General features: G+C 35.8%; 1 protein-coding gene across 3 annotated transcripts in view; it reads right to left on the reverse strand.

The window, feature by feature from the left end:
* LOC126855563 (histone-lysine N-methyltransferase MECOM-like) overlaps positions 1–26710 on the reverse strand; it is an 88413-nt gene that overhangs the window by 44288 nt on the left and 17415 nt on the right. Inside the window, exon 1 of one of the 3 annotated variants that reach the window (XM_050603348.1) lies at positions 14041–14103. The exons of the other annotated variants lie outside the window; for them this stretch is intronic. The gene's annotated coding sequence lies outside the window, so the exon portion shown is untranslated. Of the gene's footprint in view, positions 1–14040; positions 14104–26710 lie in introns of those variants that run through there. 3 annotated transcript variants of the gene reach the window in all.

Here is a 26710-nt window from a genome sequence, read left to right on the forward strand (position 1 = left end):
GATTAATTCAGGGTACACCGGGTTTGTGTGCATCGAGTTTACACCGCGGCGGCGTGTCCAGGTAAGCGCGTCCACCACGAAAGGGGTAGAAGAGAGAGAGAGAGAGAGAGAGAGAGAGAGAGAGAGAGAGAGAGATGGGAGGGAAGAGAAGGAAAAATCGACAGGTAATCAACGACGATGTACATATATGTATATGTATACCTAACCGCCACGTAATATCGCGGATGCAACAAAGTGCGAGCTTATATTGGAAAGCGTGCAGCTCGTGCGCGCCGCGGCTGGAAGGCAGGACAGCGTGCAAATATTGATGCATTAACAATGCAGGCTAATTATGTTTTGGTTCGAGCGTGGCTTGCCCGCTCCAACATCCCCGCCGCCGATGTGTTGATGGCGTGTGTATTGCGTATGGTGGTGGTGGTGGTGATGGTGTGGGTGGTAGTGTGCGACCGGACGGGGGATAGTAATGCTACTGGCATACACGCCGGTGACGACGACTAAACTAACGACTGTGTGCACTGTGTATATGTGTGTGTGTGTGTGCGTGCGTGTCCGTATGCGCGGAGTTTGCCGTGCCCACCGGCCAGGCCATTGCGCCATTGTGATCCGGGCTTCGGCACACAGCCCCCGGGTAATTCACAGGCGCAACTCGCCGTTAAATTAATTTTATCTCGTGTCCGTCATTAAATTTCAATCTCCCTTTCCCCCTCCTCTTCCCTCCCCTCGTCCCCTATCCCGTTTGCCCACACCGACGGCTCTCCCGTTCGTCTGGTTCTTAGCGAGAGAAAGAGGTCGAAAGGATGACGCAGATTCTTGTAACTTGGCGAAAAAGTTGCCAAAGCTTGTTAATCAACCCTCCCCCTCCCCCCCTCTCGGGAGGGTGGCTCGCCGTAATTAAGGTCGCGCCGGGAGGTGAAGATTTTTTTCTTCCACCAGCGAGAGAGAGACTTTTCTCTCGATTAATAGAACGTTACTTGGTTACTTTGTGATTTTTTTTTCGCCGAAGTATCGCGGTAAAAAGTATTGTGTATTCTTCGAAAGTGTTTCACAATTATCGAATAAGAAAGTTACATCGTTCAATTATCATAAATGATAAATTAAACGAGGGGGAGAGAGAGAGAATTCAATCTTGTATTATATAAATTCCAATCGGCTGAGATTTAATTGATTCGTTCGGTTTATCTAACAAAAGCTGCCCGCCGTAACGTTTAAATAAGAACGTAATCGGCGGTATCGCGCGTGGCCGAGAATATATATATATATATATATATAAGATTTATCTGTGCGAGAAAGTGCGACGCGCACACGCGAGGACGATTAAATTCTAATTAGGCGATCCTTCGGGCTGTTTAAACGAGGCGCACGCTCTCTCCGCGAAATCTCCGACCCGATCGACGTTTTCTCGCGCGCCGCGGAGGTACAGGAATCGGAGGGAAGGGTGAGACGACCCCTACGGATATCGGTCCTTAGCGGGGGCAAACCGCGCAAGGGTGGAACTCGTTCGAAGGAAGGAAAGGGAACAGATGTTTTTGAGCGCGCGAGCAAACGTCATAATCTATGTTCCGCAACATCGTAATTAAAGGAAAATGGCAGTTTTACTCTTCTTCCTTCTTTTCGCGCCTTCACTCATACTTTTATCGATCCTCAACGAAACACATTCCATCGCTTGATACGGTAAACAAAGCTCCTCATTGTTATAATAATGCATCGCGATTAAGAAATAAGATATATAAATTATAGAATTGTATATGTAAATAATATGAGGAAAATATGCAGTGTGTTTATTTAAGTGTATTTATTTATTTCTTATTTTTTTTTTTTAATAGAGTTATAACAAAATATTTTAAAAATAAAAGTTATTTTGTTTGAGAAGATTTATATAATGACAAACAAAATTAATTTTTTTTTGTTTAAAAAAATTTATATAATAAAAATTAAATTTTTTTTTATGCTTTGTAATAGTTTCATTTTCTTTTTTCTTGGTTTTCTTCTTTCTTTTTTTTCCTTGCATCTAATCTTGTAATTATACTTTTGTATACCAAAGGGATTTTTCCTAAATAAATATTATTTAATAAATAAATAAATAAATAAATTTTAATAAATGGAATAAAGTATTTATTTTAGTACAATTTTATTAAAATTTTTATATAAATTTTCTCAAACAAAAAAAAATAACTTTTATTTAAAATATTTTTTATAAAGCTATTATTTTCAAGCTATATAAAAAATAACTGAGTACATACATTTAAACCAAGCACAGTGTATAAAGAAATGTATAAAATAAAAATTCTTTTTTAAATGAATTAATTTTAGATCATTCGAGTGACTCGCAACTAAAGAAAAATAATTTCGATATATCCTGCCAAATTATCATTATTTCTTGTCGTAAATCGATCGTGCATTAATTACAGAAATAACGCAACGAACGAATCTTCAATTAACAATCGAAAGTAGCGGGAAATTTATCCGTCCCGGAATTCATCGTCCTTCCTGTGTACGTGTGTGTGTTTGCACCGCGATAGGTCTCTCTCTCTCTCTCTCTCTCTCTCTCTCTTGCTCTCTTACTTCCACTCCGGGAATACATCACCGCTTCGAGCAGCGGCCGAGTAATCCAATCTCGCGGCCTCCGGATATCGGGGCCGGTAGTTAATCCTCGCCGCCGCGTATATACGCGCGACGGCGGTCCTTGGCCGAATAAATCGTCGCGAAAAGAATCGAATCTACGCGAAGGAATCTCTCACGCCCGGCTCGTAAACAAGGGTCCGACAATAGAGAGCGCGCTCGATCGCGCGCTCGCGCTGACCGTCTCTCCCTCCGCAATCTCTTTTCGCATCCCCCGCATCGTTTTTGCGATTCTCCCTGTGCGCGCAGCTCGAGATAAAGCGAATTCAAAAGTTTAAATCCTCTCCTAAGGACTCTCTCTCTCCCTCTCTTGGTACTCGCGACCTGTGGAATAGAAGGGGGCGAAGGGGGATGGAGGGGGACGAGCGAGGAGAGTTACGGCGAAAGGGCGGCCAGGCGGCCACTTTACTCCTCGTCCGGGTAGATACCATCTGACCGTTTACACCCCCCTTCCTCCCCCGCAAAACACCCACACGGAATGGAAATGCCGGCGCGAGGGAGAGAGAAATCCGCGGAGAGACTCGATCATCGCGCTCGTTCGTTCCCCTCCCTCCCTCCCCCGCTCGCCCCTCCCCCACATTCGACGATTGTGCGTCCGTTTCTCCGAATCGGCGTGAAGAGATTGCGATCGATCGACCTTTAACGTCTCGCGCGACCATTATTTATCTGTTGATCGAGATTTGATAGCTTTCGATTAAATGAGAGAGAGAGAGAGAGAGAGAGAGAGAGAGAGTATTTGTTGAAGCGAGAAAAAAAAAACGCGCATATTTAAATTTATAATTTTTCGCGAATAATGAAATATCTCTGTAATTGACGTGAGATATGATGGTTTATAAAAAAAAATTGATAATAATATATCAATATAATAGTAATCAGAAATAGTGAATCAATTCTTTGACGGTGGTGACGAAGAAACAAAGAAACTACTGAACAAAGTTCTTTCTTCTTTTTTTTTTCATCACCCAATTTCCAATCGCGTGTCTATTTCGTCGATTAACGGACGTATTCGAACGAAAATCCCTCACGTTGCTCGGGGATCATCGCTCGCTGACAAACGGATTCGCAATGGCAGAGATAAGAGGCCAGATATCTCCGGCAATCGTCGCTCCATCACATGCGAATAGACCGCCTTCGTTCACAATGCTTGGAAGAATAGCTCCGTGATTCTATTCTATTCTAAAGAGAGGGAAGAGAAAGAGAGAGAGAGAGAGAGAGAGGAGAAAAGAAGGAAGCTACTGGCATCCGACTGGCGAACACTACGGTCTCGAAACGAAAAAAAAAGGGGGACGCAGGCGAAAGGGGAGGAGGGGGATGGAGGTACGACAGCCATCTGGGAATGGAATATCTCCGATCTAACGGCACCTTTGCGTCGAAATATCCGCAATTGTGGAAGAGTAATCGATGGACACAGTCGCGAGGATGGGTGTGAGGGGAAGTGACTCGTCACCCTTTGGGACCTTCCGAGGGCGCGATTGAAAAGGCGGCGATAGAGAGAGTAAGACGTTTCTCATCCCGGGGATCATCGTGCTCGTCAACGTAGCCTACAGTTGCATCCTACGATTTTCGATGTGCCTGAGAGGGGGATTGAAAGGCGTGATGTTGAAGAGAGTGGAGGGTTACGGGGCACCCTGCGGTGCGACATCGGTGGTACTGTAATTGAAATTTCATAAAGATCGTCCCGCCGGATTGCCAAGAGATTTAATCGCATGCCTCAAGAACAATCTCGCCGTAATGTCGAATTATTTTTCGACAATAACGTGGAAAACTTACGAGAAATGAGTTATCGTAAGTTATATCTCGATGAGTTATCTAAAAAATAAATATAAAATTATGAAAAAATATATATATATATTATATAAAATTATAAATAAAATAAATATTATATATATATATATATATATATATATATATTTTTTTATATATAATTATTTTTATACATATTTATTTTTATATATATTTATTTTTTGCAGAATAATTTATAACCAGAATAATTAACATTCCTATTAATAAATAAAAAGATATTTAATACATATTTTGATTGATCAAACAGTTGATAAATTAATTGATTATTTTATTTAAAATATCTATTTTATTATAAAATAGATAAAATAAATATGGAAAAAATGTATTTTATAATAATATATTATATAGATTTATTTTATAATTATTTATTTTATTTATTTTATAATAAAATAGTAAATAAAATAATCAATTAATTTGTCAATTATCTGATCAATCAAAACATGTGTGTTAAATATATTTCTATTTATTAATAAGGACGTACATAAATTATTCTGCAAAAATAAATAAATAAATAAATAAATAAATAAATAAGTAAATAAATAAATAAATAAATAAATAAATTTAAATATATGATAAAAGTGAGTATATAAAATTTTAAGGATTATAAACACTGTCGGAAATCGTTATGTAAGATTTATACGCGAAGTGTCACAAGTAACAAGTTGAAGACTAATCGAGCAGCAGTCGACTACCTGCGAGCGAGAGTAGAATCGTGCCACGTTCGAAAGAAAAAAAAAAAAAAACACTCGGAATTGAAAAGTCGAAGCACCCTTTTCTCCCAAAAATAAAGAAATGCGTGCAAAAAATGTTTGTGAAGAGCCGTGAAAGAAAACCTCGACGGTTTCCAAAAGGAATGCATGTTTCCTCTCATCTTCTCCGCTCGAGGGCTCACGCTCTCGAGTCATTTCCGAGGACATTGTTTGCGGTTAACCCGTCGTTTTCGCTTCCCGAAAGTCGCAAGCGAGATGAATCAATTCCGAGAGGCGTGAGAAATCGCGTCGCGACATTCCCCGAGATTCCTCTTCCCGGCGCGCAGCCAATAAGCCGGAGAATCCCATATTTCACTCGAGATTGTCAGGGAGGTGCGAGGAAGGAAGAAGAGGGTGGCGGAATCGGAGTCTTCCCTTCCCCTTGGCTCTAATTCGCTTTCGATAGTCGCGACACGAGGAGCAACGCGAGGTGTCGTAAATAACCGATGAGGATCCGAGTGTCGGGGGATAAAAAAAATTAGGGAACCGAGCGATGAGAGAGGACGCGGGGCAAGATTCAATTTCGAGAACGAACGATCATCAAACTCGAATCGCGAAACTTGCGAAGAGCGTTGCCGCGACCCTCCTCTTCGAAAAATTTGATATACTGTAGTTATTTATGAATTGAAGAAAAAAAAAAAAAAACGTACGCGCGTTAAAATAACAGAGAGAAAGAAAGAGAGAGAGAGAGAGAAAATACGCAACATTTCTCGAAAATGAACAAACGGATATTTATTTCCCGATGACGTTTCGAGCGCGTTACTTCAATCGCGCAATCGTTTTTCGAAAATTTCATTACTGCCGGGCGTCACGTCCGTCGATCTAGGGAAAAATATTGAAATATCAAAGGATCTCGAAATATCCGTTAAAGCCTGCGGTGCGATTCGACTCGGTGTCCTATCGAAATTCAAGTTCGATCGCGAATTCGAATTCAGCCGCCGCGCCGCGCCGCGCTTGAAACGGGAGCGCGTGCATCAGACATCAAACGGCCCCAGCTTGGTCCTTTGATCAAGAGCTCTGTCATTCCGACGCGACTCCTGTCACGTTACGAGCGACACTCGCGCGAGATCGACGTTAAATGGCAGCGCCGATAAAAAACTGATTATCGTGCCATCGACAATGGCGTGATATCAATTTGCGTTCCGAGTCTAAAACACACGCGCATACACATACATACATATATATACATACACACGTATATATATATATATGGAGAGAGAGAGAAACTCGGAGGAAGATTTCACACTTAACTTTGAAAAGCAATATTTTTGTAATTATTAATTATGAATAAAAAAAAAATAAATTGAAAATATTATCATTATATGCGAATTTGATTATAATTAAGAAAGTCGAATTTTTTTATTATTTCAACAGTAAAACATTATTTCAAATGAATGTTTCACATAAAAAAAATTCTTACAAATATGGGTAAGATGTCATTGTAATTTTTACGATAAAGAGTACCACTAATCTGCTCAGCTGATCGCGTCTGGTCGAAATGACAGTGTGTACTCGTTTCTTTATGCTGTATTTTTGAATTAATCAAAGTAAGTTAAACAAAGATGTCTTACGTAATAATCAACATAGTTACAATCATATTAAATTGCATAACATTAACTTTTTATACATTTTGCGATTAAATTTTACAAAAAGCAACTTGATGTCGATATTTGCATGCCGAAATAAGATGCTAGAGCTGTCATCTTTCCCTGATAAAAATGCGGTATTCCCATAGTAAACATTTAATGTAAAAATTAAAAAAAGATATAAAACATGTGCATATATGTTTATAACGAATCACATAATAATTCACTAAGAATAATAATTTGAATAAATCCATTCACATTTGAGAACATAAGTATTATGTAGCAAGAATTTTATATTTTACAATATTATCAGATAAGATTTAAAAGCCATATTTTTTTAACTCATCTAATTCAAAAATTTAGCCTAAAGAAACGACTACGTACGTTTTGTCATCTGTCAGCGATCAGCTGATTTATCGAAAAACTTGAGAATTAAAGAATAGTGGCATTTTATCCGACATGGCATCTTCTCCCGCATTAATCTATATATATATTTGGACGTTTTTCTTTGAAAAACATTTTCATTCTTTGCAAAATCAATCTCGACGTAACAGACGTAGCCGCCGCCGCGACGCGAGCAATGCTCGTGGAACGTACTTATTTTCGTTGTTTTCGCGCGCCTCGCAACTGACACATTTTACTCCGTCCTCGTCGTTTTGTAATGCCCGAAATGAATTTGCAGCCACGACGAGAGCGATCGTTAAACATTTGAAGGGGGAAATGCGCGAAAATTCGTCTCACCGTACTTTCCGTTCCTCTGCGGCGCGGACATCGAGCGCTGACGAACGTTTTGGCGAAAACGCGCTTCGCGCAAAAATTCGGCCGGAGATAACGCGAGAGCGAAGAGAATGTTTATGCACGCAACACTTTTCCCTTCTCTCTCTTTCTGATTAATAAAAAAAAAAAAAAAAATATTTTTTAAACACGAGAAGAGTGTTTATACAGACACTTTTTCCTTCTCTCTCTTTCTGATTGATAAAAAGGAATGCTTCTCTTTTTAATACAAAATATATATAATATTTAGACGATGGAGATAAGGTAGATGATCAATTCAATTTGATGTAGGAACCAGGTTCGCGTACTGTGACGTCAGGTCATGTCATCGACACATATTTGGAGACTTCCGATTAAGGGACCGAAGATGGCAATGACATCTCGACGTGGAGGATTAATCGTTTTCAGCCATGACCATGGCACAATATTATATATATATATATATATATATGTGTGTGTGTGTGTATATACTTGTGTGTGTAGGTGAACATGTACCTGGATATAACGATGTCCGATACCCGCCGCTCGACGAAATGGCTTACATAGCGAAGCACTCAGAGAGGGTTTCCCGGTTTTGCTCGCTAGCAACAAGGTAAGACAAGACGATATAAAGAAGCCTGGATGGCAGCTTCTTGTGCCGCTTGTATCGCCGTTACGGCAATCTATCGCCGTACATGACCGGTCGTGCTCGTAATGGATGTTTTTCCGCAACGAATTCTCGTCACATCGTGACCGAAAGAGTCAGCGAAAAAATAAATTTACAATTAAATGTCAATAATTAAAGATCGGATATAAAAAAAAACTAAAGAATCTTTTCTACTTTGTATGTAAAAAAAATGTTTAATTTATCCCCCCTTCTCTTTTCCTCAATTCTGTCAAGAAATAATTTTTTTTTGAAAATTATCGGAGATTTGTTAAAATTGGAAATAAATAGAAAATTTTTAAAAAATATATTCTTTTATCTGTCTTGCAAATAGCAATAATAATAATAATAATAAAATAGGAAATAATAATAAAAATAATAATAATAAAAAAAATAGGAAATAATGATTATCGCTAATAATAATAATAAAAATCGAAATCGATCGAAAATGTCGCAATGTCGGAGAATATTGACAAACATTAGAATCAAAATGGCGCGCAGGAACTTAAATACTCGGCGCGAATTCGAAAATCGAGCCCAGGCCGTGGTAAAACACAGCCCCCATTAGGACGAGAGTCCTAATGGGGGCTCCGTCTTTGAGGGCACTTGAGGGCGTGTAATTGCTAGAATCCACGACCCTGCTACTACACCGCATTTACGTGTTATGCGGGGTGCGTGTTAGGCGCGGATCGACCACCTACTGGGTGTCCCGCTATATCTGAAACCGCAGCTCGCCGCGAACTTCATCAAGTCGTGCCTGCGATTCTAAATTACTTGGGTATCGCGAAATTGGCGGCTCGTTCGATCGAGGATCGAAAATTTCACGTCACCGTGGATTCTGATCCGACGCAAAGCCTCGTTTTCTTTCCCTCGATCTCTGATTTCTATTAAAATCCAATGCTTTGTAAATAAAGGTAATTTAAAAAGGTAATAAAATCTTTAAATATACAATAATAAGACGAAATAAATTTTAGAGGAAATTTAATTAATCATGAAACGTTTACATATATAATAATAAAACAAAGTAAATTAAAATTACTTTTACGACTCTCTCCGTCTTTAAATAAGGATACGCGCTTTTCACGCTACTGTTTTGTCAAAATATCGCCAATTGAAAAAAAAAAGAATCCGCTGTCGAGAAACAAAATTCTCGATGGACACGTAGAAGGCAACAAAGGATCAAAAATCGAGAGTTTAAACGGCATTATCGACGACCCTGCGAAAGGAAGGGGAGGGAGATGGCTCTCGTCGCCGAAGGGTGGAATCGGCAGCGACGAGAGGGGAGGGAAGAGGGAGGGTTAAACGACGAGCCACTAGAAAACAATCCCCCGGTCGCGCACATTTACGGATGCTCTTTTCTTTCATTCCCGCAGCCTCTCCCCATCTCTCTCACGTGCGCGTCCGTTTCTCTTTCTCTCTCTCTCTCTCTCTCTCTTTCTCTCTCTCTCTCTCTCGATCCGACAGATGGTATGGCCGCGTTTTTGTTTCAAGGCTCGCGCCAACAATCGTCGCATTACCGAGACAAAACGGCTCGACGATCAATTCTTTGAAAGAAAAAAAAAGATGAAGAGAGAGAGAGAGAGAGAGAGAGAGATAGAGAGTGGTTATAAATATAGAGGTACGGAGGAAGGGAAGGTAGGATTACAAGAACGGGGATCTGGTCCAGCGAGTTCTACGATCGGCCACAGCACCTCTGTCTCGTATCGGCAACACGTACCACATGTCCAAACATAGAGAAGGAGAGAGAGAGAGAGAGAGAGAGAGAGAAAGAGAATCGCTATCGAGAGAATGATACGATTGGCACGCAGCACGCGACATGAATAATAATTATATTCGTATAGTCGCATTGCGACCGTAAGTACGACTGTGCGTATGTCGGCGATCCTTGTCGCAGGTTTACGATCGGATGTATAAAGTTTGCTCCCCTTGAGGGGGCGGGTGTGTAATCGCTGTGAATTGTTGCGAAACGGGGGCATCTGCCGCCACTTACAAGTGATCCGTAAACAATATCATTTTTCAATCTCCTCATCTCCCCTGATCCTTCATTTGGGATACAAAAAAAGCGTTCAAAGAGTTTTATTAAAATGCAAGGAAAGTAAATACGTAGAGTGAACATGATGCTTTTCCATAATTTTTGGATGAAAAGGATCACTAATCAGCTAATCGCATTTAGTGTAGGTGACAAAACGTCAAACGCGCAGTAGTTTCTTTATGTTATACTTTTTAATTAATCAAGTTAAAAAATATACTTTAAATATACCTTTAAATATACCTTTAAATATACCTTTAAAATCTTATCTGATAGTATTGTAAAATATAAAATTCTGACTACATAATATACTTATGTCCTCATATGTAAATGTGAATGGATTTATTTAAATTATTATTTTTAGTGAATTATTTAATCTATTTGTTATAAATATATATGTCCGGTTTTGTATCTTTTTTTAATTTTTACATTTAATATTTACTATGAGGTAAGATACTGCATTTTTATCAGGTAAAGATGACAGTTCTAGCATCTTATCGCGGTATTCAAATATCGACATCAAGTTACTTTAGGGAAATTTTAATCTTAAAATGTATAAAAATTTAATGTTACACAATTTAATATGATTGTAATTATGTTGATTATTACATAAGGCATAAGGCATCTTTGTTCAACTTACTTTGATCAATTCAAAATATAGAAACGTTTAAAGAAACGACTCGTTTCATCTGCATTAAATGCGATCAGCTGAGCAGATTAATGGTACTCTTTATTGTAAAATTTAAAAATTACGATCTTATCCACACTTGTAAAAATTTTTTTTTTTTGATATTACCGTTAAAATAATAAAAAATATTCAACTTTTTTTAATTATAACCAAATTGGAATATAATGATATTTTTTATTTATCTTTTTTTATTTATAATTAATATTTACAAAAATATTGCCTCTTTCAAAATGAAGTATGGCATCTTCTTCCGAGATACCGTAGAGAAAAAAATTCAATACTGCAAAACGATAATAATAATTCCTCTTTGGAAAATGAGAAAGGCTCGAATGCAGCAGTAAAATCTGCACCTGACAAGAATTGCATCATTATGCCAATTAGACATTCTTGCAGAGACGAACGTTTCGCTAATTAACACGTCGCGCGTCTACGGCCAAGATAAGCTGAAAAGTGCATTAACGATGCACGTGACGCGAAGGCTGTTCCAGCCCACGCGACGAGAAGCCGGGGATTTCTACTTTGTCGCTCTTCGAATTCACCGACACACGCGTGAATTTCGCGCGACGCACCCGCGCGCGTGCGTGTATACGAATGCGTGTGTGATCGGCACAGGTCACAGAGAGCCACAGGAATATCTCCCCTCTAATGGATTTCACTCATTTTTCTCCCCTTCCCTCCCTCGCTTCCTCACGTCAATCCCTAAAGCATCTCGGGGATCCTTAAGGGCAGCTTCGCGCGCGTGTGAGAAGGAACTCGTTTATTCACTCCTTCTTTTCGACATCGAAAAAAATGCAAAGAGTGCACATCGTTCGATCCTCATTTGATTCGCCTCGATTAATCCCTTTTATCGTAAATTATAATTTCATCCATAAATATTTTCATAGCAACTTTAAATTACAGAATTTTTATTAAAAAGATAGATAGAAAGAGAGAAAGAGAAAAAATAGATCTATGCCAAATATATTTAAATATCGATTATATATATATATATATATATATATATATATATATATATATATATATATATTGAATTTTTTTCTGTATGGTATCTCGGAAAAAAATGTTATACTTAATTTTGAAAGAGGCAATATTTTTGTAAATATTAATTATGAATAAAAAAAAAATTCTTTATTTTATTCCAAGAAAAGAAATATAGATTGTTTCAATTGGAATATTAAAATATCTGATATTAAAATAAATATAATTTTAAAAAGTGTAAAAAATAAATGTGATTTTAAATAGATATAATTTTTACATAAATGAATATTTTCAAACAAAAATTTTTGTGTTTTTAATCACTTTATATGTTATATGTGTATATTTATTTCTTCACTATCTCTTTCCAATTCCATTTATAGGATGCCCAATTACATTGTAATTATAAATAAACATGATAATTTAAGTGGCAGTTATTTTTCGTGAAATCAAATAGCATCGGGAACTCTTAATCTCTTCATTCGCCGAATTTCATGGCCCATATTTAATTACGCAGAAGCGCCCCTCTTAGTTAGTAGATCTGAATCGTCCACTTCCTGATTCGGACCTTCCTTTCGCGTATCTTATCAATCATGACGGACATGTGATCCTATCATTGGGATCGAGAACTGTCTTGTCGAGATTGAGACGAATGAAGTCATTGGAGACACCAGATGACTCGGATAACTATTATTAACATTTTAGTTTGTGTAAGAAAGAGAGAAAGAAAGCGTGCATAACAAAATTATTTTATATAAAATCATTCTTATATAAATTAAACTTTACTTTTGTAATTCTATAATTTTTCAACCCTCATCAAAAAAATCTGATATACGTAAAAATATTGACATATAAAAATATAAACAACGTGTCTTAAATCGTCGTAATCAGTGTTTATTGAATCGCTTTCTGCAAAGGAATTATCTGCCCGAGGGATTCTTTTCTTCGTCGAAAAAGGAAAAAAAAAAAAACAGGAGCGCGCAAATTATGTATACGTTGCTCAAGATTGCGTGCCAGTATAGTTGTTCTCTCTGACAAGGACGCGCGACTCCTACGTAGCGTAGCGTCAATAGAAGGGGAGTGAGAAAAAAAAAAGTCGGAGAAATGGGGGCGACGAGGAGGGAAAGCGCCCGAGAGTCGATAAGGCAAATGGGCACTTCGTATAAAGTTCGCCGAACAAGAAACGACACGAATTACGGTCCGTGTTCCCCGCCGATTTCGCTCCCCGGTATTATTCTGCGGTGCTACAGGCTGATACCACAAGAGGAAGTACCGATGCGACTTCAGTCGTTACGTAAGTTTGCAAATCACAGTGAATCTTAAAACTGTTTTTATGAACCACCCCTATTTAAGTATAACTTGTTATCAAAGTATATGCTGTGAGAAACGACATTATATATTTACGTTTATAAAAAAAAAATACTTTTTAATAAAGTGTGACAGGAAATTATTTATTTAATTTTTAAAGATTGAAATATAAATAAACGCGATAGCAAAAACAAATTGGATGCTTTTCTGAATATTTTAAGATGCATAAAGTGATTTTTAATTATGTCAAGTGTCTTAGAAAAAAGTGTTGAATATATAAGAATAGCGTCAAATAAAAATATTAAAAATTAAAACACTATTTTGTAAAATTATCATTTTTCGGTGTTTCTTGGAAATCTAGATTATTATCATTTATTTCAGTCAGATTATTACCAATTTTATAATCTGCTCGTAAATGAACAAATGACTTGATCGTTCGGTTTAAAGAAATTATAATTTTATCAAAAGTTATGATTAAAGTTGTCAAAAAAATTGACTTTATTCAAATTACAATAAAAATTCAGGAAAAGTCTATTCGACAAAAAGCATTCAATCAAAATATTATTTATTTATTTACTTATTAAATTATATATATATATATATATATATATATATAGTATAAAAAAAATTAAAAAAAATATATTTGGATGTGTTGAACAAATATCAGGGAAAGAAGCTTCAAGATAAATAATTTTACCATAAGATCTGCCAATTACACTTTCTTGCTCTTCAACATAGAACGATATAGATACATACATCTACTTTAAAAATTAATATAATCTCATAAATCGATACTTTTGATTACAAATTAAATTCTACTCCTGATTTTATGTTCTCTTATTGCTTCAATAATTTATAATACTCACGAAAATACGGAGCAGTACCCGAAATGAAACGCCGCACTTGTAAATCTTTATTTAGCGTTAAGATTACATTTATTTATTGATACCGCAAAGATCTGACTCAGAAACTAGTATAATGATAGCATGATGTCCGAATGTTTACTGAAACGATCGAAACTGTTTCCGATGGTAATCAAATCTGCCAACAATACTCTTTCACGCGCGATATCTGTATTTATCTATTTATTTAACTACTCTTCTTTATCACTCCGGGGTCTGATTCACGAAGCTCCAAAACTTCTGTATATACTTATATAAGTATAACCGATAAAGTATTACACGCTGCACGACACATGCATCGTCAAAGTGTTAAAAAATAATCTGTAATACGGCCATTATACATATCGAATTTAATCCTCGAGAAGCTTCGCTCTTGTGTACATTCAAAACGCGATTATGACGGTACATACATATTAAAGACGCACATACGCATTTTTTAAGACGAAACAAAAATCTGTCCAATTTCAAAATGACGTCAGAAAAGTGTCTCCTTGTATTTTTGCTAAATATTGACAATGATAACATAATATCTAATTTAATACACAATTGAAAAAATTACTTTTTCTTGTTAAAAAAATGCTGGTTAAATATTTAACACATTTATGTGTCAATTAAACATATTGCTGTTGTATTAATTGAACTCAAATATTAAATTATTAAAACAATTGAAAAAAAATATATAAAAATAATACACGTGCACATATTTCTAATTTTACACAATAGATATGTTTTATTAGTGAGATGATTTATCTGTTAAAATTTACAGAGAAAAAAAATATTGATTTTATTCTACAATAGGAGTGAGAGACTACCGTCAATAATATTTTTCCAAGTTAATTTTATCATTAAAAATATGTTAATTTTACACGAAATTTATTTCAAAAATTTATTTTACTATAAAATTTGTATTTATTATTTTGTGTTGAAATATTAACATAATATTAACGTAGTATTAATGTGTCATCATTTAACAAATTATGTTAAAATTAAGAGAAAAATTTTTATGTGGACCATTTGCGATATATGTTAAATTTGATACAAATTTTCCAACTCTATAGAAGTGAAAAAGTAAAAGTTTTCAAGCATAGCAACATCATATAACTCTATAGCAAGAAAAAATTTACGCCTATAATACATATTTTATAAACAATGTAACGTTTGGTGCGCGATTAATTTGCCTCGTGTATATAAACAAAGGCTGCGTTAGGAAAATAAATATTACGAATTCGAATATTATAGAATGACGGTCGCTCTATAAAATCCTCCTCGCGGAAGAATCTAGGTTCTAAAGATAAATTGTATCGCGTAGCTGCTAAGCGCAACATGCCGTGACACGCAGAGAGAAATGCTAATGATAATGGCAGTTAATGAGCGTGATATGATAGCGAAGCGAGTCTAATTTTTTTCGCGATTATAATCAGACAAGCCTCCTGTTATCTGTTAAAGCCAAACCGGATGAGACGAGGTTGTACGATCGGAATTGCATTTGATTGTACGCTACAAAAATAACGGATTACGTCAGGCAGAATCGATCAAATATATCGAGATTATCAGATTCTTAGATATGGCCCGCGTATCAAGTGACTTTTCATCTCAATTAATTCTTGTTTATTCCAATCGCAGCTTTGACATTACATCAATTTTCTTTTAAAATATGTCATTGAAATCATTGTAAAAATTTATTCTTTAATTAAACGCAAAAAATATATATCTACATATATAAAAGTAATTTTTTATAATATAATATATTTATAAAATATGTACATCTAATTTTTTATATTATTATACTAAAATTTCTTTGGATATATATATATATATATATATATATATATATATATATATAATTAAGATATATAAAGGATATAATTAAATATTTAAAGTACCATAAATAAATAAAAAAGCACACTAATATTCATAAATTTTCTCTCCTACAATTCATTTATTATTTCACTCGATTATCTTATCAAATTATATCATAAATATTATCACGTATATAAATCTCCAAGAGAGTTAAACCTTCTCACTCGCTGTCATTGACGGCAATGAAATATATCCCGCACAGATAGAGGCCTCGTGTCACAGGCGCCTTTTATCTCCGGACCACCTGTTCAGCGTGAGATCGCCCCTACCGTGATGCGCTTAAACGTGTCACGTTTGGCTTCGGCAGACTAAACAACCGGGCGAGATAAAGGCGAGCCGCTCCGAGAAGCCTGCGGAGAGACTTTCTTGTCGGGGGCCCTTGTTTACACAGCACAAGATAAAGAGGAAGAGGACACAAGCCGCGATGACATCCGGATTCTTGCGGCTCCGCCGTCTGTGCGACGGCGATTATTTAGCTAATGACCCGCATTGTCCCGACGATATCGCGAGGCTTCGGCCACAAGAGGAAGGATTGTGAACTGTGAGTCGGGGAGGGCAAAGGGGGAGCGCGATACGGTAACAATGGATTTCGAAGGAGAGCGATAAAATGGGCGCCGAAGACGAGGATGGCAAGAATGGCGAGAGCAGGTGCACGGGTTAATAAATGTCCGCAATCCCATTCGGACATCTCCATCGTCGTCGTCGTATGTGTTGAGAAGGCAGGTGTATATACGGAAAATTTGTTTCAGCGCAAGCAGCTCGATGCACGTCTGACGCGAGAACGTGCGCAGGAAGCTAAATCGAGCAAACGCGACGTAAATATAGTATCCAAGCACACGCATATATGTGTCGGCTTAAAAATATTTTCAACGATATTCTTATCCGAAAATATTGATAGCGACGACGGATTTCCCAGAGAGCCGTTTAATATCGTAATAAAATAATAACGCGATAAGCGAAAATTTTTCCAGAAATATATTGCGAATACGCATCACTTAGTAAGGTAAATTCTTAGGAGCTTTTATTTTACAATCGATTTGAAAAATTGATATAAGATTAATAATTGCCATCTATTATATTAATATTTTAATTATCACATTTTTATCATATATTTATTATCAATCAATAAAATTATTAAATGCATAACAGATTATAATATAAATATAACGTATAAAAATATTTTGATTCCAATAATTATTTATGTTTATTTATAATACTTTTTAGGGTTAACAAGACTTAATATTTTTCTGCTCATTTAAAATTAGAAAAAATTTATTAATTAAATCATATAATTCTTTCACATTATATAATATAATTATTTTATCTTGACTTATATATTTTGACTAAATAATAATAAATATAATAATATTAATAATTAATAAATAATAATATTAATAATTGCAATTGTATAATATATCTGACACTCTAATTTTTGCATATTATTTATAATATTATTTTATTTATACAAAGAGTGGAACAAGACGTAATGAAAGAAAAGTGAAACAAGATTACGTAACGAAACGGATGAAATTTTTGTCCCATATTTTTGCCGTATTATTTTTCTCTCCTTTTTTTCTCCTTTCCCTTTTTTCCCTCCTTTTCTCCTCGCAAGATATATCGACATGCTCTGATAAAGACTTCCTTCTTCCTGTAGATAGGAAAAATTCGGGGCGCCAGTATTGTGGGAGGATAGAGACAACGATTGTTTATCTCGATATTATTCATTACCGATTTTACGCTATCTGTCGTATTTCGCTATCAACGATATTTGAACGTCGCTATTTCTCCATACGCGATCGATATTAAGATAACCCTTATGACGATAGCTCAAATTAATGATGCAAATAAATCAATTTATTGCGATTAATATTTCGTGATAATTTCATGAAGCATTTGATTTAATAATTTTCCCATTTTTCACAATCTCATATAATCTCTTTTCACTCGATATTATAAATTTTTTTTTCAATAAATTTTGTTGCAATTTTAACATTATATGTATTAATATTTAGAATATTTTAATATGTAAAAATACTTCTCTCTTCTCTCCTCTTCTTTCCTCTCTTTTTCTCCTCTCTTTTTAGTGATATTTTTTATTCAAAATAAATAATATGTAATTATCCTAATTCTAATATCTTTTAATTTTATTAGACAATTAATAAATAATTTGATTTAAAAAAATAATATTAAAAATTGATTTAAAAAATAATATTTTACAGATTAAGTCTGTATAGTTTTCTCTTTCATTGCAAGAGTTACTTTCTGCATATTTAATTATCTGTATAAATTGAAATTAAAGATATTCGTGCTTCATGCACAGCTCAGAGCGTAGGAATTTACAGAAAAAATGCACGAGTAAATAAAAATGCGAGAGGTGAGTCTAAAGAGGCGGCTATTCGTCAAGCAGGCGTGAAATGAAGTTTCGAATGTCGAGGGGGCGAGCTCGCGTTTTTCGGCGACGCAGAAATAGACCGGGGGCCAATGAATGTCCGAGTGCTTTATGGAGCAACCTGAGAACGTAGGGGCCAGCTTGAGTCCACGGACGTTCATCAAAGGGGTTCTAAATAATTACCGCCTGAAACAGAGTCTTGTCGGAGAGGAGATGCACCGGCAAAGGAGGTGTGCCACTTTGACAGTTGTGATAAGTTAGTGAAATATTTTGTAAATGGGGAGAAAGGAAAGCGAAAGAGAAAGAGAAGCGCGCGCTCTTCTTTGCCGAAGCTCTTGCGCCTCGTATATCATATCCCTAAGTCAATAAAGTCCTCGTATAAAATACTCGTTTGTAGAAGCGCTACGTAACGATCGGCGCTATTGAATTTTAGGAGAGAAAGGCATCGGGGTTCTCTCTCTCTGTTATAGAAAAAAAAAAATACGCTATGGAAACAATCTCGGAGCTCAATTCCCCTTCCTCTTTTTACAAATGCATTTCAACAATTGTACTCGAGCATGGGCGATATATATGGGCATGCTACTGATTACATTTTCAGTTTGTACCTGGCGGAAATTATAATCAGAAATGCATTTACTTGGAAAGCGTTCACAAAAATAAATACCTATACAGGTAATAATTGTTCTCTCTCTCTTTCTCTCCTTTCCTCCCTTTATATTATACATATATATATTGTGTTCTTTTGATTTGCAGCTAATAATTTATAAAAAAAGGATTACGTACACATATATAAATTTATATATATATAAATATAATTAATGTAATTAATATATATACATATGTGTGTGTCTATATAAATTTAAAATTCTTTTTTAAAAACTTAATTACATATAAATAATAAATAATATATGTATTTTAAAATTATTAAATATCTAATTAATAATAATATCAAATTTTAATATATATTAAATACTTATAAATATTTTTATTAAATTAAAATAATTAAAAAATGTAAATTATGAAAATTTAATTAATAAATAATAATATAATTTTCTTTAATTTATAGAGAGGAAGAGGAAGGTAAAATTCGGAGCGCTGCACAGTAAAACGAGTATCCCTAAAATATTCGGACGAGTCTCTTCGAGTTCCAAAGTGTTTGATCGATGGATCTTCCGAGCCTCGGACCGGAAATTATGCGTCAGCCTATCGTCCGCGCCGGAAGTAACGGCGCGGCGCCACACCGATCACGCCACTATCTCTCGTTTCCTTGATTGCGTTCTTTTCCGTGTACCGAAAAAGAGAGCTTTCGCAGCGTGTATTTGTTTTTCCCACCCGTGTGAGTGGCTCCGCGTGGTGACAATCTCCGCGTATGACGTATCTCGTAAGAAATTCCGCAACATGTAATCTACTCCGAAACTGCATCAAGAAAGTCTTATATTTTATTTGCCAAATAATTATATAATTATAATATAGTTATTAATAATTAAATATAATTATAAATAATTATATAATTAATAAGGGTCATATATATATACTAAGCTATTCAATAAATAAAATATTATTATATTTTATTTATTGAATAGCTTAGTATATATATATGACCCTTATTAATTATATAATTATTTATAATTATATTTTAATAAGCATGTCTCTTGTTACTTAATTTATTGAATTGTTCTTATAAATATAATTAACTTAAATAAAAGATTAATAAAAAAATAAAATAATTAATTTACAAAATATAATTAATTAAGAATGTAAAATCATCTATAGAAAAATATTAATAGAAGATTACTAAAATATATAATATATTCTGAGATATTTTTTGAAATAATTATATAATTATTAAAAATTAAATAATTTTTTCATTCTTATCGATAAACTGACGTTATTCGATCAAAATATTAAAATTAGAATTCCGAGACTTTGTACGCGCGCGCTGTAGGATTTAACGGAGAACAAACGTCGAGATAACGCGGAATTGAATTGACTGTATGGAAATATGTCGCGTGCCCTTACGACACGCGAGCCGTAGCCGCATTCATATTCTAATGACGACATTGTACGCGAGGTCAGATGTTGGTAACCATACGCTATTGTGTGTTCGATCTTCGACGTACTTAGACGTGCGTAACGTTAGAAGCAAGGATCCGCCTACGAGCGTCTTTGCTGTGATCAATAACGGGAAGAATGAGAGTCTTCCTAACGAAGAAAAGAGGAAGAACACGATACGTTAGGGGTGAGAAGGGGGAGGGAGAGGAGGAAATTCAATGGCAGAAATAACGGTCATTTTTTTGCGAATAGATTTGTTATAGACGCTGCTACAAACATATCGTGATTCATGAGTCAAACTCATTGAAGAAAACAGTATTATTTATTGATGAAATAATTTTCATTCATGCTTTCTTTCAGAAAAAAAAATCCGCTATTCTATTTTATTATCCTTTATCGAGAATATATTAAAGCTGCTATTTTTTTCAAGAGGAGAGGAGAGTTCGAAAGCGGAAAAATCCGTAATCCGAGATGAGAAAATTAGGAGGCACGGGGACGGAGGCCTAGATGGGCTGGATAGGAGAGTAAACTTTCGGATTAGAACGAAATAACTGGCATTACGGGCAATCCGCGAGCTTCTAGGGACCAATAAATCAAGGCTGGAAGCACGAGCATCCGGTAACTCGTGCCATTGTCTCGACACACGCAACGATATAGCCGCTCGTGTAGGGGCCAATAATGCTCGTCCGACGACGAAATGATAGAATAACGATTGGAGGAGAACGAGCCGGCAATTTCTTTCGAGAACGTTTGTGAGATTTTTACCTGTCTGCGTGTGCAAAAAAAAGAAAAATTAAATTAGAAAAAAAACGCTATCCTCTACACATAACCTGACGCATCTATTAAATGTACAATTAAACAATTTTATCCTAATTAAAAATTATTGATATAATTTCATTAATTATTAATTTATTAATTAATAATTTTATTAATCATTAATTTTACAAATATTATTTTATTTATTTTATTTATAATATACTTGTGTTTCGCACACTTTAATTATAAAGATATTAAAAAAAAAATTATCTATAGATAGATTGTTTTTAACTCGAAATTAAATTCTATAATAAGCTTTAAATCCTTGCATAATACTAATACAAGTATACACGAATGTATTCGAAGATCCTTATCACGCGTGGCCCTTCTTTCGCCTTTTGAGAATTGAGGGCGATAAAACGATACGTAAAATTATTTGTAATGCACAATCAAAATTCAATCTCTCTTATATACGTGCATCGAAAACTTTTCCGCGATATCATAAGATTGGCGGTATTCGATAATCTGCTATTTCTGGCCGACCGTTTATTTAACAACCAACCACTAGAAATAAGTCTATCTCGCATCTCGAAAGCCGCGCGCACCGGAAGTTAGCTTTCTAATAAACAATGCTCACATTGTTTATTAAAAAGAGAGAGAGAGAGAGAGAGAGAGAGAGAGACAATGGCGGCGATCACAAATTACGATCGCGATCTGGACCCGAACCTTATCTGCGATCGCAAGCAAAGGAAAAGGAGGGGAAAAAATAGAGAAAGAGAGAGAGAGAGAGAGAAACGCCCGGCAAACCCCCCGACATTGAGAGGGGGAGGAGGGTTAGATATATTCCGTTGCATCTGTCGTCACGCCCTTTACCGCGTGCACACACGCGTCCGCTTGAAGTTACACGACGACCGATCGAATGGAGACGTAACACGGGAGCCGGAATCGGGGGATGTTTTTCAGCCCGACGAAGGGAGGAGAGAGGAACAAGGAGGGGGAGGGGGGGGAGGGGAGATGGGGAATCTCTAAATGTTTTATTACTTAATCATAACGCTCGGAGCGGGTGTAGGAAGCAGCTCTGCTCGCTCGTGGGACGCGGAGGGAGACGACGAAATAAGCCAGGGGGGTTGCCAGACACGCGGCCGACGCGGAATCTGTGTATATGTGTGTGTGTGTTTGACGCGTCAATTATTCATATCTAGCTAGTAATATTATATCGCAAGATCGCGTAAGATCGAGGTAAGATTTGCATCGAGAGGCAATCTGGACACGATTTTATCCTTCGTCCATTAATATTTCTTTTTCAGCGCTTCTTGTCTTTTTCGAGTCTATAAGAGAAGAGTTGTCATATTTTTTAAAAAGATTACATATTTGAAATACCAGAGGTAATATATTTCTGAATATATGAAAGATGGATGTTTTCTCTTTTTTCGATATTTTTATTAATCTCGAGGAATAAAAACAGAAAGAAATATAAATCTTGCGCCAATATCACGTTTACATATATTGTGTATTGAAAAAAATATTGTATTAAGTTTGAAAAATAAAATTATTTTTATAGATTATTATATAACAAATAATCCGAATTTTAGAAATATTATATATTAACTATGATGTAAAATTCTATTTAATCACTTTACATAAATCACACGTACACAGACTCATTTTTTGAAATTTCTATACATGATTTACCTGCCCATTGTTTTTATAACACACATTTTACATTATCCTCTAGTATGCATTTTTAACATAAGTTACAGAATTATTTTTTCTCATTGATACCTCAACAATAGTATAAAAATATTCTAAAACAAGTATAAATTAAATATAATTAAAAATTTTTAATTTAAGAGACAATTTTCTTATTTAATCATTTTTTCTTATTTTATTTATTTCTTTTATTTTTAATTATTGTAAAAAAAAAAAGTTACAATCATATGATAAAACGTATTAATGAAAGACATCATAATAATATGTTCTAGATTATAATTAATCTATTAGATAAAGTTTAAATTATAATAAATGAAATAAATATGATAATAGAATTTATAGGATCGATATGATTTGATCAACTGTCCCCTCTACATCGTATCTATATAAAATATTTTCTAGAAAATTTTTTACACTACTTAAAGAAAGGGAAGAAAATTTCATAAAACATTTTAAAGAGATACTTACGCGTAAATGAAGGAACGAATCCGCGATCCACGAAAATCCTCGGAAGGCACCGATGACTGAATTAGGCCGATAAATAGGGGTAGATTGTGATGTGACTGAGAGAAACGGAGGGAAATAGAAGCGAGAGACTCGGTGTGCATTGACGCGGGAACCGCCGTGACAAAAGGGCTGAGGCATCCCCGTTCATTGTCGGCCGTGCCGCGTGAAATTCTACTGTGTATGCCTATGTGTGTGCGTGCGCGTGCATCGGGTGCGTCGGTGTGCGCGCACGCCCGTGTTGGAAAGTACACTATATAACTACATTAGGGGTCGCAACCTTCCCTGCAGCACGCGCCAGCTGGCTCATTGTTAAATTACTGCACCGCCGATATCTGCCTGTCAATGGCGTCGCACTAACCGATCGCGGAATATGTATTATCGCGGAATCGGTGCGAGAGAGACAGCAATTTCTTTCACAAACAATAGCGAACTCACAGAAAATGTAAACAATAATCAGATTGACGGGAAATGTAAACAATACCAGACTGACAGAAAATATAAACAATAGCAGAAAATGTTTCCAATATTCACAATAACTATGATTATTCTGTTAAGAATTATTTACATATGTTTATTAAATAATTTCAACTCTAAATGACTTCAATAACACGCCCTTAATGTACGAATCTCGAGTCATGGGACACCTTGTATAATTTCTTTTATTGGTAGACTCAACTTTGATGTTTTGAAATCGTTATCATTCGCGTACAAGTATGGATAAATAATCGAGTTTTTTCCGAATACAATATTAAATTAATATATAAAAAATATATATTAATATATAAAAAAATTTATATAAAAAAAATATTTAAATTCTGAACTAGGCAGGAATAATTTGTCACTATATTAAGACATTTTTGCGCGTCCGTGAAGGTATCTACGCCAATGGGAGGATCATCCTCTAATGTATTTACACGGGGAGAGACAGCGAGGAGCGGGACAGGGGTGTCGACTGGGTGAGATTTGTCACCCTGTACACGGGACGATACGTGTCGTACACGCACCGCGTTTGTATCACCATTGTCATCCGAGCTCGAAGATTAAGCTAATTTCACACATGTCCGCCCGCTCGACGCCATTCACACGTACGTGCACGGTTTGACACATAAAGTGTCATGTGACATAATGTGAAACTATTACGCGCCGCGCGACGAAAGATTGATTCGGAGGATGACATTCGAATAACGGTCATTGTCATTCTCTCGCTCTCCGCGTAAATTGACGCAGCGTCAAATTCGTTCGATAAATTAACTAATCTACTGTCAATTCGTCATTTATGGATATTAACGATAAAAAAAAAATTGTATAAATATTTAATTAGCCTTGCTTGCAGATATATACACGTCGCTTACGTCGTGCTCTCCGGAAACTGCTAACGATGCACGAATAAAATCAGTGAGAGAGAAAGAGAAGGAGGGAGGGAGGAGCGGTCGGACAGTTGCATACCCAGAAGATGTTAACATCTGTTCGAATGTAGCGGTCGATTAGACCTGGGACCCGACGAAGCGATCCTTCAAAACATGATCGTATGGTCACGCAAGAACATCCCGCCCACATCCTCGGAGGTTTACGATTACGTAAGGATCTGCATGTGTCCCGGGGAGATTCACATATGTCTTACTTTCTTCTTCAAGCTCTTTCCGATACGCGCGGATGTCGATTTAAACAGACGATAATTGGAGATGTGTGTGTGTGTGTGTGTGTGTGTCTAATAAAAAAATATAAATCAAGACTGAAATTTCGATGCAATTTTAATGTTCACGAACAAATTCTTTATTAAATAATTTTGTGTTCCTTCTCAGATTGAGTGTTTAACTTTAAATTTTATTTTTTAAATTTAAGAAATATTTTACGAGTGAGAGTTTGCATTAAAAACAAATTAAATCTGATGTATAAAAATTTAACATTATAATTATTGACTTATAATTTTTATTATAATAATTATATTTTTATTTATTGATTATATTTTTATTTTATTGAGTAATTTTATATTGATTCATAATTCTTTTTATAATTTTATTGATAAAAGAATTAATTTTATCAATTAAAAAAAAATCAATTTCACTGATAAAAAAAATCAATAAAATTATAAAAAGATAAGAATAGAATTCAATAATCCTATAATTATTTAATGAAGCGATTTTTATGATTAAAAAATTTTGCTTAATCTCCTCGAGCAAAGCTTCATTGAAGTCGAAATTTCTCACTTGACGAGATTCCTCTACAAACTTTATCACCCGCCAGGACAAGAGTCTATTCTCTCTCAAGCGGAACGTGGTACTCGCTGAAGAATATTTCGCCGAAATAAAATCGACACACACACATATATATATATATATATATATATATATATATACACAGGACACAAGCGTGTAATTCGGCGCTGGTCTCTCGGCTCACGGTACTCGCTTGGTCCTCGCGTGACCTGCGACCTCCGCGAGTCTCCTCCTAAGAGTTGCATCCCGAGACTTCGGCGTAAGATACAGAGAGAGAGAGAGAGAGAGAGAGAGAGAGATGGGATGCCGATGATGGAAGGATTCCCGGGACCATCATCGTGGCGGTCTCGTGTCCTGTGACCGGTGTCATTTGACACAGTCCTAAACCCGATTCGTGCCACCAGCTGATCCTTTGCTCTTCCTCTTCTCCTACTTTTTCTTCCATCATCTCCGCCTTCTTTCTCTCGTTCCCTCTTCCTCTCTTTCTCGCTCATTCTTTTTCAAACCGCGAGTTTTTGTCTCATGTCAGACCGCTCGTTCCCAAGCGGAGAATGAACGGCATGAAAGCGCAGCGTGCACACAAATATACATACACCACGGACGTACACGTGTAAAGGAGCGCATAAATATTCGGGGCTACGCGTGGGCGTGCGTCTACGACGTACGTGCACGCGTTTTAGCGCGTGTCTATTCCGCGAGAAATAAAGAAGGTACGCGAAGAGAAAGAGAATTTTATTGCCTCTCGTTATTAATTGAAAAATTTGTAAAAGCCTCCAAAAATCGTTCTTTCTCTCAGGAAAGATTATTTTTGTAAAATTTAATAAATTTTTTTGAAAATAAAAAATCGATAATTCAATACATTCAATTGTCATACTGATCATAGTGCTCCTGTATATATCTTGATAATTTTATTACTTGAATCAATTCTAAAAAAAAAAAAAAACATCGCTAATACGTAAAGCGCTGTCATGTGCATTTATGCACATGTACACATCACGCACATATACATGTATACGTCCGTGAAACTGCGAGAGACCGACGATCACGATTCCCAGAGCGGATTCAATTCAGCGCGAATAAACCGCGCGAATCTCCGTGAAGATAAGGTGGCCGCTATTGAGAAGAGAATAGGAGACAGAGAGAG

This window comes from Cataglyphis hispanica, chromosome 16 (assembly GCF_021464435.1).
Source record: "Cataglyphis hispanica isolate Lineage 1 chromosome 16, ULB_Chis1_1.0, whole genome shotgun sequence".
NCBI lineage: Eukaryota > Metazoa > Arthropoda > Insecta > Hymenoptera > Formicidae > Cataglyphis > Cataglyphis hispanica.